Source organism: Galleria mellonella, unplaced genomic scaffold, assembly GCF_026898425.1.
Source record: "Galleria mellonella isolate WM207_F2 unplaced genomic scaffold, CSIRO_AGI_GalMel_v1 utg78, whole genome shotgun sequence".
NCBI lineage: Eukaryota > Metazoa > Arthropoda > Insecta > Lepidoptera > Pyralidae > Galleria > Galleria mellonella.
The window spans coordinates 977146-993153 of record NW_026442151.1 but is presented as its reverse complement, the minus strand read 5'-3'; the positions used below and the strand labels follow the sequence as shown (position 1 = coordinate 993153).

At 33.3% G+C, this 16008-nt stretch overlaps 1 long non-coding RNA gene across 2 annotated transcripts in view; it reads left to right on the top strand.

Moving 5' to 3' along the window:
- LOC128202198 (uncharacterized) overlaps positions 1–13961 on the top strand; it is a 39178-nt gene extending 25217 nt beyond the window's left edge. For both annotated transcript variants that reach the window (XR_008253638.1, XR_008253637.1), the window contains exons 2-3: positions 1713–1870; positions 13573–13961. This is a non-coding gene — a long non-coding RNA (uncharacterized LOC128202198). The remainder of the gene's footprint in view (positions 1–1712; positions 1871–13572) is intronic.
- The last annotated feature ends 2047 nt before the right edge of the window (positions 13962–16008 follow it).

Sequence of the window (16008 nt, the reverse complement as noted above, 5' to 3'; positions counted from 1 at the left end):
TAATATTCGAATAGAAAGTCAATTCTATTGGAATACATTAAAATAATTTTATAACTATATTTTTTTTTTATTAAAATAAAACAAAATACACTCAATAAAAACAATTTGAACCGAGCGATTTCTTCCTTATAGATTGCTTTTCACTATACCGTTGATTTTTAGTCTTCAGAAAAATAGATGGTGGTGTAATTTCAGAAAGTATTTCATTAGCTTCTGCTTGACGATATTAATCCTGGCAATTGTTACCACTTATGAAGTTACATGTCTCTGATATGTCGGAAGTGCACATTTTTTAATTATTATGCTTACCAAATAATGTAATGATGCTTGCAAATACGAGTATAATATCAATAAGTCCGTAGGCACATGGAACCTACCTACAAAGATGTTAAAGTGCTGGTTTTTGATGATTTCTTACATGGCGAAGAAATCTTAGTTGAGTCTAAGGAGGCGTCTCGGCAAGAAGATTATTTGAGTCTCCTCAGTAAACAACTCTCTTTCAAAGATTTCTCTACTGGTCTATAGGCGACGGTTTCCATCAGATGAACCATCAGCTTGTTAGCCATTCTAAGTTGCATAAAAAAAGAATACCATCATATTACTAAGCAGTATTAAAGGATCACGTTTCTCTGCTTCCACCATATTACTCCATTCATTTAAAGGCTGAATTAACGAGATATATGATTTCGTTAACTCAGCGGTCATGTAAAAACATGCCCATAACGTGAACACCCTCCAGCCTATTTTTTAACATATCCATAGAGTCCCTAAAAGAATATTTTAACTCATTTGTTATCAATATTCGAATATCAAAATTTTCGAATATTTGCAAGCCCTGTATGTAACACATTTAAAGACCTATTAAAAAAACGCTATTATAAATAAACAAGCGCAAAAATTTGTACACAGCAGTATAGGTGTATTTTGTGATACGATATTAAACAATTGTCACTTTATTAAAAACATATGTATATACTATTTCTATCTAATGGCTGCCATCTTATCATTTTCAAATATCCCTGTCACCATTGTAGCAACTATCAGTCACTGACCATAGTCTGATTAAATAAGTAGTTTTGTTTAGAATTGTTGAAGTTCCCGAACAATAGTCTGTATATCAATCTAATAAAATGGTTTCAGCAATATAGGAAAGTTAATAGGTTTCTCAATATAAATGTCAATCATTGATTAGTTATGGTTACTTCCAACGTAGCAAACTAAAATTTAATTAAGCTAATTAATTGGTTTGACCGTGTGTGCCTAAAAACTTATAATGAGTTTACTACTTGATTTGTATTTTTAGATTTTTTCATAATAACAGTGTAATCCAAATGAAAATTAAAAATTATATGAAGTAAAAGACGTATAAAAAAGGATGTAATATACGCAGGTAGCGATTGATACAAACGCTGAAATTATAATAAACTAACAAAATGTTTTCACAGTAAGGGTGTACAGTGAGAGCCCTGACGACGTAGACCGCAAAGGTTAAAATTGGGCCGACATTGATTAATTTTATCCCAGTGATGACGATAGGTTTGCCATCAGCCACGTTAGATTCTAATACTTACGCTCGGCGAAATTTGAGCATGTTGAGTATTATGTTCATCACAACGATATCAGTTGATAAATGTCTCTTACATTAGGGATTGTAGTCGTGAAAATATATACATTTATTTTTATTTTATAAGGTAAGGGTTTTTATTTTTCAGAAGTACTTCAGGGTGGATGGCGCAGGCGTACATTCGATCACGTTACGATTCCGTGGAGTACGCACGCACTACGCCACGTGTCGAGATAATCGTGCGCTTTTGCGTCGCAACCAACACACTGCATTCAAACATGCGATGTCTTTGCACTGTACTAAGAGGTAATTAATAATATTCATACGCACAAATTTCTCATCATCAGCAAAAACATATCACGTTTTAACCTCGCGTGGACCGCGTAAAAACACGCGATGAATGTAAACACATTCATTGTCTGGACGTGGTTCGACATACCTAGATAATAAATATTTAAAATATTATTATCATGTTCAATGAATAATAATTTTGTGATATTATTTTTATCTTACAGTGATACAGTGTAATTTTCCATATGTTCACACATCCAGTACGAATTAGCAACAATGTCAACATCATGCTCGGGTTTATAAATTTTCTGGAAAAAAACATTTATATTATAAGCTTAAAAGCAGCTTATAAATTTACTGTTGAAATAAAGTCTTCATTCTTTATCGTTCCGTTTATATCGCAATTTTGTATTTTTATCCCTGTATTATCCGTTGCCCGTGTTGGTCATTGAGCTTGCTTGTCTTTGTACCTCATTTGTCATTTGGTTAAACAAAAAGAATGCCATATCTAAAATTGTACCTACTTAACATCAAATTTGAAAAGAGTAAGCAAAAAATGCAGGTCAGCGACCGGCGAAAAATACCTCACTCGGTTTCATATTGTACTGTAACGAAGTCATTGACGAGCAACTTGAATTCCAAAAATAAGGCCACCGAAGTATGCCGCCAATGCGAAAATGATTTTATACCAACGCTATTTTAATTGATAAACAGTATTGTTATTGTGTAAAATTTACTATGCCCAGTAGGTATATAATTATTATAATAAATGTAAAAAATTATAAAGGTAATTTGCATGTATCTTTGTTGAGATGTTTATTATTTAATTAGACTTAAATGACTGAATAGATTTCAATGAAATTTTATAACAAAGAGTATAGGGCTTTTCATCCCAATTCATACAGTCAAAGATACGCGTATTTTTTTTTTTATGGATGATAATGGAATAGTAATTTCGCCTGCGCTATCGGTATACGCTGACGGGGCACCAGTGAGAGATGATAGGTGAGTATGAAGCAGGTCAGTTGGCCCATCGTGATGAATTTAAAAAAAATTAACCATGATGGTTTCCAGGGGCAATCACATAGATTACGACCTGTTAGGGTATATTGCTAGCAATGGAGCTATTAGAACTCATTACTAACACTTTCACGCCTAGATGCGTGTATTACGTAGGATAGCTATTTTCAATTCTATTACAACCAGTAATTTAGTAATTGTATGCAATACATACAATCAATACATGATTTGGTACATGCAATAATAATATCTTGGATTAACATATAGGGTAATATTTTATTTAAGCAAAGTCGCGATATATTGTTAGTTTATTATTAATATGATCGAATTCTATTAATGTAGTGTAGGTTCGGTGACGAAGGGATGCACAAGTTTTGACATTTAAAACCATATACAGTTTATGTCAGTTACAGTTTGTATATATATATATATATATATATATATATATATATATATATATATATATATATATATATATATATATATATATATATATATATATATATATATATATATATATATATATATATATATATATATATAATTAAATAAGGCTAAATTTCGTAAGCTTTTGACAGTTCATGCCTTGCTTGTTGATATTATACTGTGAACATGCTGACTATTCTATAAATCTTGTTAGGTTTACCCGTTATTTTATATATATCAAGTCGTTGACATTATTAAAAATTTTACGCCGCTATCATTAGGTGTGTTACCATATCATAATATATAAAAATTTGGTGTCATTATATTTATTCATGGTAATCTCCGAAACCGCTAAATCTATTTTAATGAAACTTTGTTAATGTGTATTTATCATAGAGCTCCAACTTTAGAGATATATATTCTGCTAAGTCAAAATGGACCCGGTAGATGGTGGTAGGAGGCGAAACAACGTTTGCAGGATCAGCTAGTATATGTTAAGGGAAATTATTATGCTGGACTCATTTGGTGTACAGCACAGAGCGCGCAGATTGCGCGGGCAGCGGCGCGTAGCTGCGCGGCCTACTGCCCTGACCCACATCTCAGATGATTGTATGTAGATTTTGTAAGCTATAACTCAACCAAAGCATGAGGGTACGATGACAGCATCCATACGTTTTCTCCGCCCATTGTACAAGCGTGTCTGTCTCCTTGCGTCAGTATAAGAGTATAGCCGACGCGTCGCCGCGCCCTCGCCGTCGGTTTACACCAGAGAAATTGAGGCGATATCGCTTATAACGACCGCATGTACTTTCTGTCCTAGTGGCCAACAAAGATGACACCTATGCATGTACTTTCTTGTTTACTGAATTTAATCAAGTCTATAAAAAAAAAATCTAAATTGGTTAATTTTTTTTCCGTTTTTAAATTAATTACTTTAAATAACTACGACAAAATTCTAGTAAGAATAGACAGGGGTCTATACAGTACCCTGTACTGTACTGTACTGTCATAGCAGAAAACTTTTATTGTTCATTATTTATTACTATAGTATGGTCAAATCAAGGACATTTTGCTAAGAAGATTTTCAGTCCTTTTGATTCGACGTAATCGATAATTAGAACGAAGGGGGATCGTGTCCGTAATGGGAACTAGCGCCACCATTACCAGCAATATTGAAACCGTAGTAGTTAATTCCTTATGAATTTGTCACAATGTACTAGACAACATCCTCATTTATGCCTCATAGTTATTTCACTAGCATAAAGTAATAGCATAGGCAGAGTTTACATTTTCATCCATGAAAACAACATTAAACAAGTCACTCAATACAGTAATACCTCGACTTACGCTATCCCGACTTACGCGAACCCGGAATTACGCGATTATCATATCTCGTCTATTTCATTATTTGAATGTCACATAAATTTAGATTTTTATAAATTGTCTACATTATTGTTAAGCTAATGTGCATATTATTATCCGAACGTGTCCCGCGAAATGGACGCATAACTAGGAGCCACGAGCTCGTAGAAAGGCGTTAATGATTATACCCTGACTTAAGTAAATTCGATTTACGCGGTTATCGTTCAGTTCTACCTATCGCGCAAGTACGTGGTATTGCTGTATGTAATAATAACAAGAAATTGGATATCTACTATTATTAAATACTTACCTATCTACTATTATTAAATATATATGATTTTCAATACCTAGTAATTTGAGAAATAGGACAATTCGTTTAATGAAACACGCAAACTAAGTTATATTCGGAAATGCTATAAGTATACGAGTTTATATATGTAAGGAACGAAGTCCTTTCTCCACTGGTTGTTTGGCCCACCGCTGCTGCACTGTACGTCTCGAGCTCTCGATACTGCCTAAGATTTCTCTCGTGCCCGTATTTGGATTCAGGTTATATTCGCCTCGCCCAAACGAACACTTACAGCATTGACTTACTTATTTCAAGCAAGGAATAAAAAGATAATCACTTTTTCATGATGATAAAAACAAATATCCTACTTTTTACTTATATTTTAATTATAAAAAATGCGTAAAAATATTTGAATAACTCTAAATAAATAGCAACATTTTTCATATGACTATATATAAATGAATGAACGAAGCTTACACTTGCCACATTAATTATTCTTTGTAAGCTTTGCTGAAGTCATTGTTTTCCTACGAGAATCCGCATTTGGATTGACAGCTACGTATTCGATAGCGAATCTAAAATTGTTATTAGACATTTCGAATATTTTTATCAACAAATCCAAAATAATTAATTAGAGAGTAATTTAAAATTAATTGACTCAAGATAGTATACAACTCATTAAAGTCACCATTTTAGTTTTTCGGATTAAGAAGCAAACTCACGAACTGAGAGATCATGTCTAGAACGAATAGTGGATTTTATCTAGTTAATAATTTACAATCGAAACAGAAGAAATCATAATGTCTGATATCTTAAGTTTATACAATTTAATTCACGGTGGATTAAAAAATGTTAGATAACTATCATTTAAATTTGAAATCCCAAAGGTCGAGGCTAGACTTAAATAGAAAAGCTAATTTCATAAATTGGGCTTAAATTTATTAATAATTTTATAGCCTACAATTAAACTTAATAATTAATTAGTTGTTGAAAGTCGATATATACGTCTTTGCTTAGGGGAGTTAAAGGGGAATCGGGTAGGTAGTGCCCACACTAGCATGCGAGCGGTGTTTTTAACTATGCGCATACTCAGATATGTTTGAGAGTACATAAACTGCCGTTTTTAAGAGGCCAGCTTCCCTCACCCTATAAGATAATCTAAAATAAGTCATGTCATTTTTAGTTTATACGAAACGTAATTTGCAGACATTTAGGTATTAGTAAAAGTAAAAAGTAAATAAAAGGATATTTATTTTAATTACTGGTCTACTTGCTCATAGTGATGTACGTATGTAATACTAATTATTAAGTATTCAGTATACATGCTTTATCTATTTGAGTTTGGCCTCTAGGTGCGAGGCGTGGTCAATGTTAACCGCAGCTTCCTGGTTAGCAACTCAAAGATCGGGAAATCGTTTGAATGTCATGTTGATATTTTTGCACGGCCATGAATATACAAGGTCGCAACAATATTTTACTGTCGGCACCGATAAGCACGTAGAAAGTGATTCGATCGACGACGAATCTTCATATCTGGCGTTGTTCCAACCGTTGAATTGTTGGAACACAATAGCTTCTGCTGTTACATCATATTAGAAAATTCCTGTAAAAAATATAATGTTTAGGTATATGCAATTATTTGTGCACACTAAACCTAACTATTAATACATTGGGGAGAAAGGGATTGTTAGTAATGGAGACTGAGAATCCCATTGCTAGCAATATACCCAACCAGGTCGACCTCCTCGCGGTTCCCCTTGGAAACTATCATGGTTAATTCCCATTGAATTCATCATGATGGGCTAACTGGCCTGTTTTCATTCTCATCTATCACCCTTCACTGGTGCTCCGCCAGCGTATCCCGTTAGTTTACCGGGGTTACCATACCATTTTCACCCATCAAAAAAAAAAAACTATTGTACATATTGTTAGTATTAAATATTGTTTTAGATTTATAATAGATTGTAGTTTATTGATGAAAAGCGACGGTTTGCTTTATGGGTAACTTAATTATTTAACATTTTTAATTTGCAATAAAAAAATGTACAATATAACAAAGTATAATCATGCGATTGTCTCGACATCACTTTGTAGTGAATCTGTAGCATTTTAATTAATAATGTGATTGTTCTGAATATAAATAAAGATGCAAAAGAAACGGCACGTGGCGCTGAAGAGTAATGACGCGGAAGTATAGACGGTGGTGCGGTGCGCAGGCGGCTCCTGCGCGAGCGACTCCACGCTATCGGTCGCCATCGGTATCTAACCGCGTTATCTCACGGGCACCTCGCGGAGGTCATATGCTGACGTCACGTTGATAACGATTCGCGCGGTGACCTTGTCGCGCGCCGAATCTCAAGGTTGCCGCTATTTGAACAGTCAGATAGGCGACCGCCGCCCGCGCCACTCCGGCGATCTGCGTCACCCGGACTTGCCACTATATTGATTATTATTTGTGGAGGCCGCCCGGTTAAGTACCCGTTCATTCTGAACTGCCTCCAAATATTGGTTTTGTCAGATCCATAATATCTAGTGCTTACCGTTAGAACCTAAGATTTAGTATTATACGGACCTTTGCAGTAACTTATAGATCTGTACTCATACCAGTTTGCCTTGATAAACGTTTCACAAGTTGTTGTAATGCTTAAAGTTCAACTTTACAATCCAACACCACATTCTACAAATTGTTTGGTTAGCCGTAATAAAAAAAAAACAAATAAATCATAATTTCGCATTTACACATACCTATAGCAAGCACATAAAAATATTTTTTCCCATCATTTATTTAATACTTACTCATCATAAGTGAGATAATAATTATAAATGTACCCATTAATATAATAAGGAACCTACTTGTGTAAACATTATAAATTTAGACAGGATTAAGCAGTACAAAAACTCGGCAAGGTCAAGTCGCAATTGTCAAGGGTACACAAGCGTTGCTGGCGTCATGATAACAGAGCAAAGAATAACTATACACAGCACGTGTATTATTTGTAAGGCGTGTATTTTTTCATGGCGTTGACACTGAAGACGTACTGAAATAAATATATAAATGCCTGGATTTATTCCGTTAATGAAACTGCTTAGTAATTTTGCAATATAGTACATCTCGATCTTCAATCGATGTTTCGTTAATAGAATTAAACAAAAATATCAAAGAACATCTCTAGATTGCAAAATGAACCACAGAACATCTTATTTATCTACCTGGTATCTATCTAAACTTACTAATTTAAAAAACTTGTAACTATGCAATACTTTTACATGGAAGATATTTAAGAAAATATAATTCGATGGGTATTTTTTAATTATACAAATATAATTAAAAACTGTACTTCACTAAAAAACATTTCAATTGTGGCAAAACCAGTTATTTTTATTTAAAAACTAGACTACTGAACTGATTTTGATAACATTTCTCTAGGATCAATTAATTTGTAAGCATATCTTTTCAGATAAAATAATAATAATTTAAATCAGTTTACAACTAACGGAGTTATGAGGTAACAAACATAAAAAATACAACCGAATTAAGAACCTCTTTTTTTAAGTCGGTAAAAAATAATCCAGAATTTTTTGAAATTTTATCTGTATGTATGTATACCGATATCACAGAAAAGTTACTGCACCAAAATGAATGCAGTTATGTTCCTAAAACTGTAGTTGTGTACGTTTTATCTTGATACGTACACAACTACAGTTTAGGTATTTTATTGTGTTCTTACACCTGAAATCGGGGGAAAGGAATTGTTAGTAATCAGGTAAACAGCTCCATTACTATCAAGTCGACTTACATGCGATTCTCCCTGGAAATAATCATGGTTAATTCTTGTCGAAATCGTCATGGTGGGTCAACTGATTTGCATTCATCTTTACGTGTCATCTCTTATTGGTGCCTCGCCAGCGTATACCATAGCGCAGGCGGGGTAACCATTTCATTAAGCCCATTAAAAACATTGCTGATATCGATGCGTACGAAGTCGCGGTCAAAAAGCTAATAATATTCTATAAAACATGAAATCAGTTATCGGTATTGACAATGAACCTAATGATGCAATTGTAAAATCGCTACGACTATATCTGGTGATCATATAGGAGACGTATTATAGGCGACGAGTGCTATAAGGAAGATTTAATTGCTTATTATCATTCACGGAAACAAATGAGATGCGGCCACGTTTGTGTCGCGGCCACCGGCAGTAAATATTGTTATTACAGGAGGCGACCTTGCGGAGCTACGACGCGGAAGCGACCGTTTGCAAATTAGTACGTTATGTACAAGGACAACACTAACATTAACCGAAACTATTACTAACCGAAATATAAATTATAGATTACAGTAAAATAAACTTTAAAATTTTATTTATAAGACGCATTATTATTGGGTGACAATTGGGAGACAGCAAATATCTAAATACGTGTGGACGTCCAGTTACAATAATAAAATCAATCAAAATTTGGTTCCCTACAGATTTTGCAAAATACGTGTTACTGTACTTTTCACACGTTGATATTGCTGCACTTTGTTATGGCACATTCCATATATCAATAAATTAATGATGATAAAAATTAAAATAAATAAACAGTAAGCTTGCTGGTACTAGCATCATATATTCATAGTGAACAAATATCGTTTAGGTATTGGCGTTATTTTATGATAGTGACACATCCTGAAAGTGTTTCGTTTACTCCCACGCACAACGGGCAATATCTAGAGATTGTCACTAAGTGGTAGAGAAATTTCCGCCATAAAATGTGGAACTTCATGAAAATAGGATAAGCTTACAATATTGAAAGCAGTATTTTTTGGAGAAGTCTAGAACGTCTATTATATTTTCAGTGCAGTGACACGATCATGGTGAGGTAACCACTCAATTTGAACTAAATCAACTCGACCCTGATTGTAACGACACAGTTCAATGTCAATGTCATAGTCAAAATTGATAAATGCGATAGGTATAGATAGAGCGCATTATATTTATTTTAATTTCACCTTTCGTCTCAACATACTCTTTGTTTTAAATAATATACATATACCTGATATCTATATTATTTCAGATTAATAAAATTTATATAGTTAGTTTTGTATATTTTAATTTGTTAGCCAAAAGTCACTTTTCTTATTCAATGTCATAGAAAATACCTCATAATAGGTATGGAGGATTCGGGTCTACAATTCTACTGGATGTGTAGTCTACGTGCGCGTGGAGAAGCGCGGTAACAGCAACCACGCGGTGCGGCGCGGCGGTGCGATGTGGTGCGGAGCGGAGCAAGTTACGCAACTCGTGCGCCGCCGCGTGAAGTGTGAAGTTCAATGTCACACACACACACGCACACACCCTAGCTCATATACATACATAGTGCCAAGTAGATACTCAAGTTAGTGTGCGTATTGCGATATCTGAATAATCGCAGCTAACCCGTTACTCGCCTCTATCAGTACTTCCCGGAATAATTCGCGAAAACGATTTTCCTTTGTACGCTGCGCAACAGTGATGTCGATAAATGTATTTTTGCGCAAGGTCATGGTAAAGTCAAGCTGCTATTTTTAAAACTCTTTAAGTAGGCACCTACCTGGATAATAATTTTGTTCAATATAATCGTGATAGGTAATTAATTACACATATGCAACCTACATACTCCTACAAATAATACAATTCGTATTATAATTACTGCATTTAATAATTTTACTCTGGAATAGTAACTACCGACTTCAATGGTAATAAATTTAGTAGAAGAATAACAATAACACGGGAGTTAATTTTATCAATTTAAAAAAAGAATAATAAGATTTGAATTAAATTTGGCGAAGATATCACGTAAATAAAATATAAAGATGTATTAAGATTTCTTCAGAGTCGGCAACGCGCACGTGACATCCCTAGCGTTGTAGGCATCCATAGTCTACAGTGATCGTTTACCATTAGATTGGCTGCTTGTTTGCCAAACTTATGAGTACAAAAGTAAAAAAATGGAAAAATATCGTTAAATTCAGAGTTTTCTTTTTTTAAAGTTGTTTAAAAAAATATATCAATGAGTATGTACATCGTTATCAAACAAAACATAGATTGATGAAACTGTATTCCATTGACCCGATTTAGGAGATCAATTCAATCCGTTACTAAGCAACAGTCCCCTTCCCCTTGTTTTCCGCCTGAAAGGTACAGGGTAAATAGGAGCTGAAAACAACAAAATAAATAAAATAAATATCCATCAGTTAATTTATACAAAAAAAAATGTGTCCTTGTTGGTAAATATAATGTAAAATACCTATAAAGTAGGGGCATAAAAATAAGTTTTGTATGCCCTTGTCTGTTAGTATTTAGCGGTGTCAAACAGGGGGCGTCTTGAAGGGCGCGTTGTCGGCGCCCTAGGTCAAGGGCGAAACCTCACTGACCTACATCCTCGCTAATGTGTCCTCCCAGGGTCGAGTGGCCGTCAGCCCTACAAAACTATTCAACTGTTCATTAAGCTTATTCATTTAATTTATATATTGGAGATTTATACTACACGGGTCCAGAGCTAAAATTTGAATCTAGTGATACTTGATGATAAATATTGAGTATTAATATAAATTTAAAAAGTGAGTAAAAAGAAAAAAAAAAACAAAAAGAAAATTAAGAGCTGCCTTTTTACCTACCTACAATCGATGTAAACAGTATTAACATTAGTTTTAATTATGTTCTAAACAAATAAAATACAGTGAGTCAAATTCTAAAGATATTGGATACAGTATTTAATCGATGTGTATTTTCAATTCGATAGTCAAATGTCACTTTGGGTGTCACGTAGTTACGAACTCGTAACTATAAACTGTTGAGTTTGTTAATATAATATTAAACAATTATTTTATTTTGCTTTGAGCTAGAGCGCTAACTTAGTGATTCTCACGGTCGGATAGTATTTTATACGTTCGGAAATTTTATATCAAATAGGTAATTCTGTAAATTATTGGTTGTGATAATAAACTTAACAATGTTTGACATTATTCATGAATTTTAGAAAGTCGTTTATGTATGGTAATAGAATTAATTTTAATCTATTTCTAAATTAATAGTAAATAGACCTGAATATATGACGTAGCACCGTTTAGTCCTAAATTAAGCAAATGTATTGAAAATAGTATTTTTTCTAAATTGGAGGTAGTTATAAATATCGACATTACCTGCGATGCCAATAAAAGAAGGATGTTTTTTGCGTAATTCACTAGAGTGAATTACGCAAAAAAACATCCTTCTATTTATCCATTAGTCTAACTTAAACTACAAAAATAAAAAATTAAAATCTCGGTAATCGCTAGCGTGGATAAATATGACTATTTCTATGATACCTTTTTATTATTGTCCGGAAGTGATTTGTGTATTTACCCTTCTACTATAAACAAACCCACATAAAATGCAGAGAATCTCATTATTTTACATATGTGTCATTTTTCTTTCGTTGTAAGTTATCAAAACACAAATTTTACCAGTGTATTTATATATAATGAAATGTATAAAACATATGAATAAATGTATAAAAGCTGTTTTCGTTATTACGAAGGTACGTAACGGTGATGTTATTGAAATTAATTTGCAGTCATCTCAGTTTTTGATCGAATCTGGAAAAGAGTGAAGAATTTAAGATACAATAGATAATGGGCGTCCAAGATGTCTATGGGCGTCCGAGATGTCTATGTGAAAAAAATTAAATAAGAGATACTATTAGAAGCCTTGTTTACTAAACTTTATTTATTGAACATATTACAAAAATATATGTATACAAATTTAAAAAATATCAACTCGAAAAAGCTGTGTGATACACTGAATTTGTATGCCCTGATTCATTGATTCAGATTCATACGCCTGGTCTGGCTGATTCTGGGAAAGGGTTTATTAGTAATCAGTTTTAATACAACCATTGCTTGCAATATACGCTGTCAAATCCACCTGTCGTGGTTAATTGTTGGTATATTCGTCATAAGGACCTGATTTTTTATGAAATGGATAACCGATCTAGCTTCACTCTTACCTGGGAGATAATGCCATTAGTACATTTCTAAATTAGTGACACAAAAAAGAAAAAATAATACATGCACGTCTTTAAAAATAGAAAGTATTTCTTAAAACCTAAAATATTTATTTTAATTTTAGATGAGAATCAAGGTTAATAGTATATGACGTTTATTTTTTGAGTAATCGTGTAAAATAGTGACAAATGACATATATTGAAATAATAACATCAATACATCTAAATTAGCGCAGCTGGGTATGTATAAATATTAGTGATAAAACAATTTTGATTGATTAGTCGGTAGGATTGCAAAAAACTTTACTTATTTAATTTACGTTTATGTCTACTTATCTACTTATCTATAACGCAATCAAGTCATTCAAGGTTATGAAAATATATTTAGAAAATGAGTGACGCCATAGAATTATATTTATTGGTCTAATGAAGTATAAAAATGAAAATTTAGTTTTATTAAATATAATAAATTAATAATCACCTTGGCTTATGATTTTGTATGTGTATTCGTTTCGTCTTGCAAATACCAATAATAAAATTGTTATAAATATGAAATACTCGTAATAAGTAGACAAAATGTTGTACCTATATACACATATATTGTTTGCAGACATAGGTGGCTGGTGGTGTGACCCTAGCGACCTTGTGGCGACCTTAGCCGCCCACCCGCATCCGCTCCCTCCGACACGCGGCCCTCCCAGGACACTGAGTACGTTTCGCAACCTTGGAACAATCAGGGAAGCCTCCTTTTCAGATTTAATTTCAAACTCATCGTTGCTAATCAACGTTTCATTATTACTTAAAAGTCTTCAGAAAGAATCGGCAGAATTAATTCAATATAGACCTTATTAATAACAATACAATATAATTTAATCAAAGTCTGCCTACGAAATTTAATTAAGGTTTATTCAGATGAACTTCCTTACGAGTTATTACTGCGTAGACGCGTTTCGATTGTATCGAATTTTACTATTAATTAAACGAATTAAATATAGTCTAGTTACATTATTTTACGTTGTTCTAATATTTTCTTAGTAGTTTAGTCAGAAATTGTTTTAGTACGGTGCAGGAATTCCATAGATTAATGTCAGGATCTGAATTATTATGTGAAATTGGAGTATTTAAATTATTTCTTCGTAGGGCATGTAATGTTGTCTAGTAAGCCTCGTTAAAATTGACGCGACTATGTAGGCAACCTAGAAACTCTTGATACCAGAGGGCACCACCCTCACATGTTCAGTACTACATTAACGAATGATTATTGTAGCGCACAGCTACAATAATCATTCGTTAATGACTACCATTACATTAATTACTACCATTACGCTACAAGAAGTGTTCGTACATATGTTGGTAGTGAAGAAATAAAATCCTAGGGAGAAACTACTAAAGCTAAATGTACATTATACCTAATTTTTTTTATAAAGGAGTGGGGGGATAAAGTGTTTTTACTAAAGGATTAAAATTAAGTTCAAACTTTTCATGAAAGTCAGTCAATTTATAACTTGGTAGACTGAAATTTGTACACGTATTCAGGTTTTTAATATAATGTTAGACATATGTTCACATATTTTTGGAAAATCGTCCCCGTACAGGAGTCGCATCATTATTTAAGTCATAGATGGTTATATTCTTTTAGTTTTGTATTTAGATTTTATATAAAACAGAATATTACACATTTTTTTTAACCAGTAATTTTTTTTTTATTTTGATTTTAAGCATTATTTTTTTGTTTGTGCCAGTTTGGATGCCATCGGTTAAGACGTATCGATATTCCTAATATTCAGATATTCTTCATGAAACTGCAGAACTTTTGTTCTACGTCTTTCATATATTGTTCTTTAACGAAGGTATTAAATATTATATAGACTTAATGGTTTAATGGATGATAATGAAATCTTAACCCCGCTTGCGCTAACGGTATACACTGGCGGGGCACCAGTGAAAGATGATAGGTGAGGATGAAGAGGCAGGTCAGTTTTTTTTAATGGGTAAAAATGGTATGGTAGCCCCGGCTGCGCTAACGGAATACGCTGGTGGAGCACCAGTAAAGGGTGATAGATGAGAATGAAAACAGGCCAGTTAGCCCATCATGATGAATTCATCAGGAATTAACCATGTTAGTTTCTAGGGGAAATCACGAGGAGGTCGACCTGGTTGGGTATATTGCTAGCAATGGGATTCTCAGTCTCCATTACTAACAATCCCTTTCCCCCGAGGCAGGTCAGTTAGCCCATCGTAGTAAATATGTCTAGAATTCAGAACGATGGTATCCAGGAGAGACCACGTGGAAATCGATCTGACAGGTTATATTGCTAACAATAAAACTGATAGTCCGCATTACTAACAATCTCTCCCTCCTAGACTTAGGTTTTTATGTCATTTCAATTTTCACATTTTTTTTATAAAGTATCCGGTGAAACCAGGATGAACTTAGTGACATATTAAAATATAATTTTAATATACTATTATCTGGTTATGTATTTCTTGTTATTTCACAAGAAATTTATTATTATTACCTTTTTATAAAATATGATTTTATAATTTTGAATTAGAGATATTGAATAAACTAACATAATTACACTAACATATTATTTAATTATCCTATTTTGTAACCATGTAAAATAATATGCAATCACTAATACCAATAACAACGGAGACGGGAAGATAGTATAATACAGTTTTTTTATGTAAGTAATGTAATAAGGGATCTCGTACGTAAACCAAACGAATGAAGTCTGTCTCATAAATCCAACTTCTGAATTTATTATAACAGTTGCTGTAGGCAGTATTACTGGCTGTATTTGGGTCAATTCGTGTTATTCAGATGGTTTCGTCCTCAATCCCTACGCCTACATATCCTCGCGACCTAGATCTGAATTGTCTACGGAAGACCTCTAGCAGCGACGTATGAGCATATGCCGACCTCCCCAATTAGTGTAAACCATGTGTATGTAATATTACATTCTGTGAGGAATTACTGTGTATTCTAATGCTTATTAATCTTCTTGTTATAAATAAAACAATATATTATATAATAATGTAA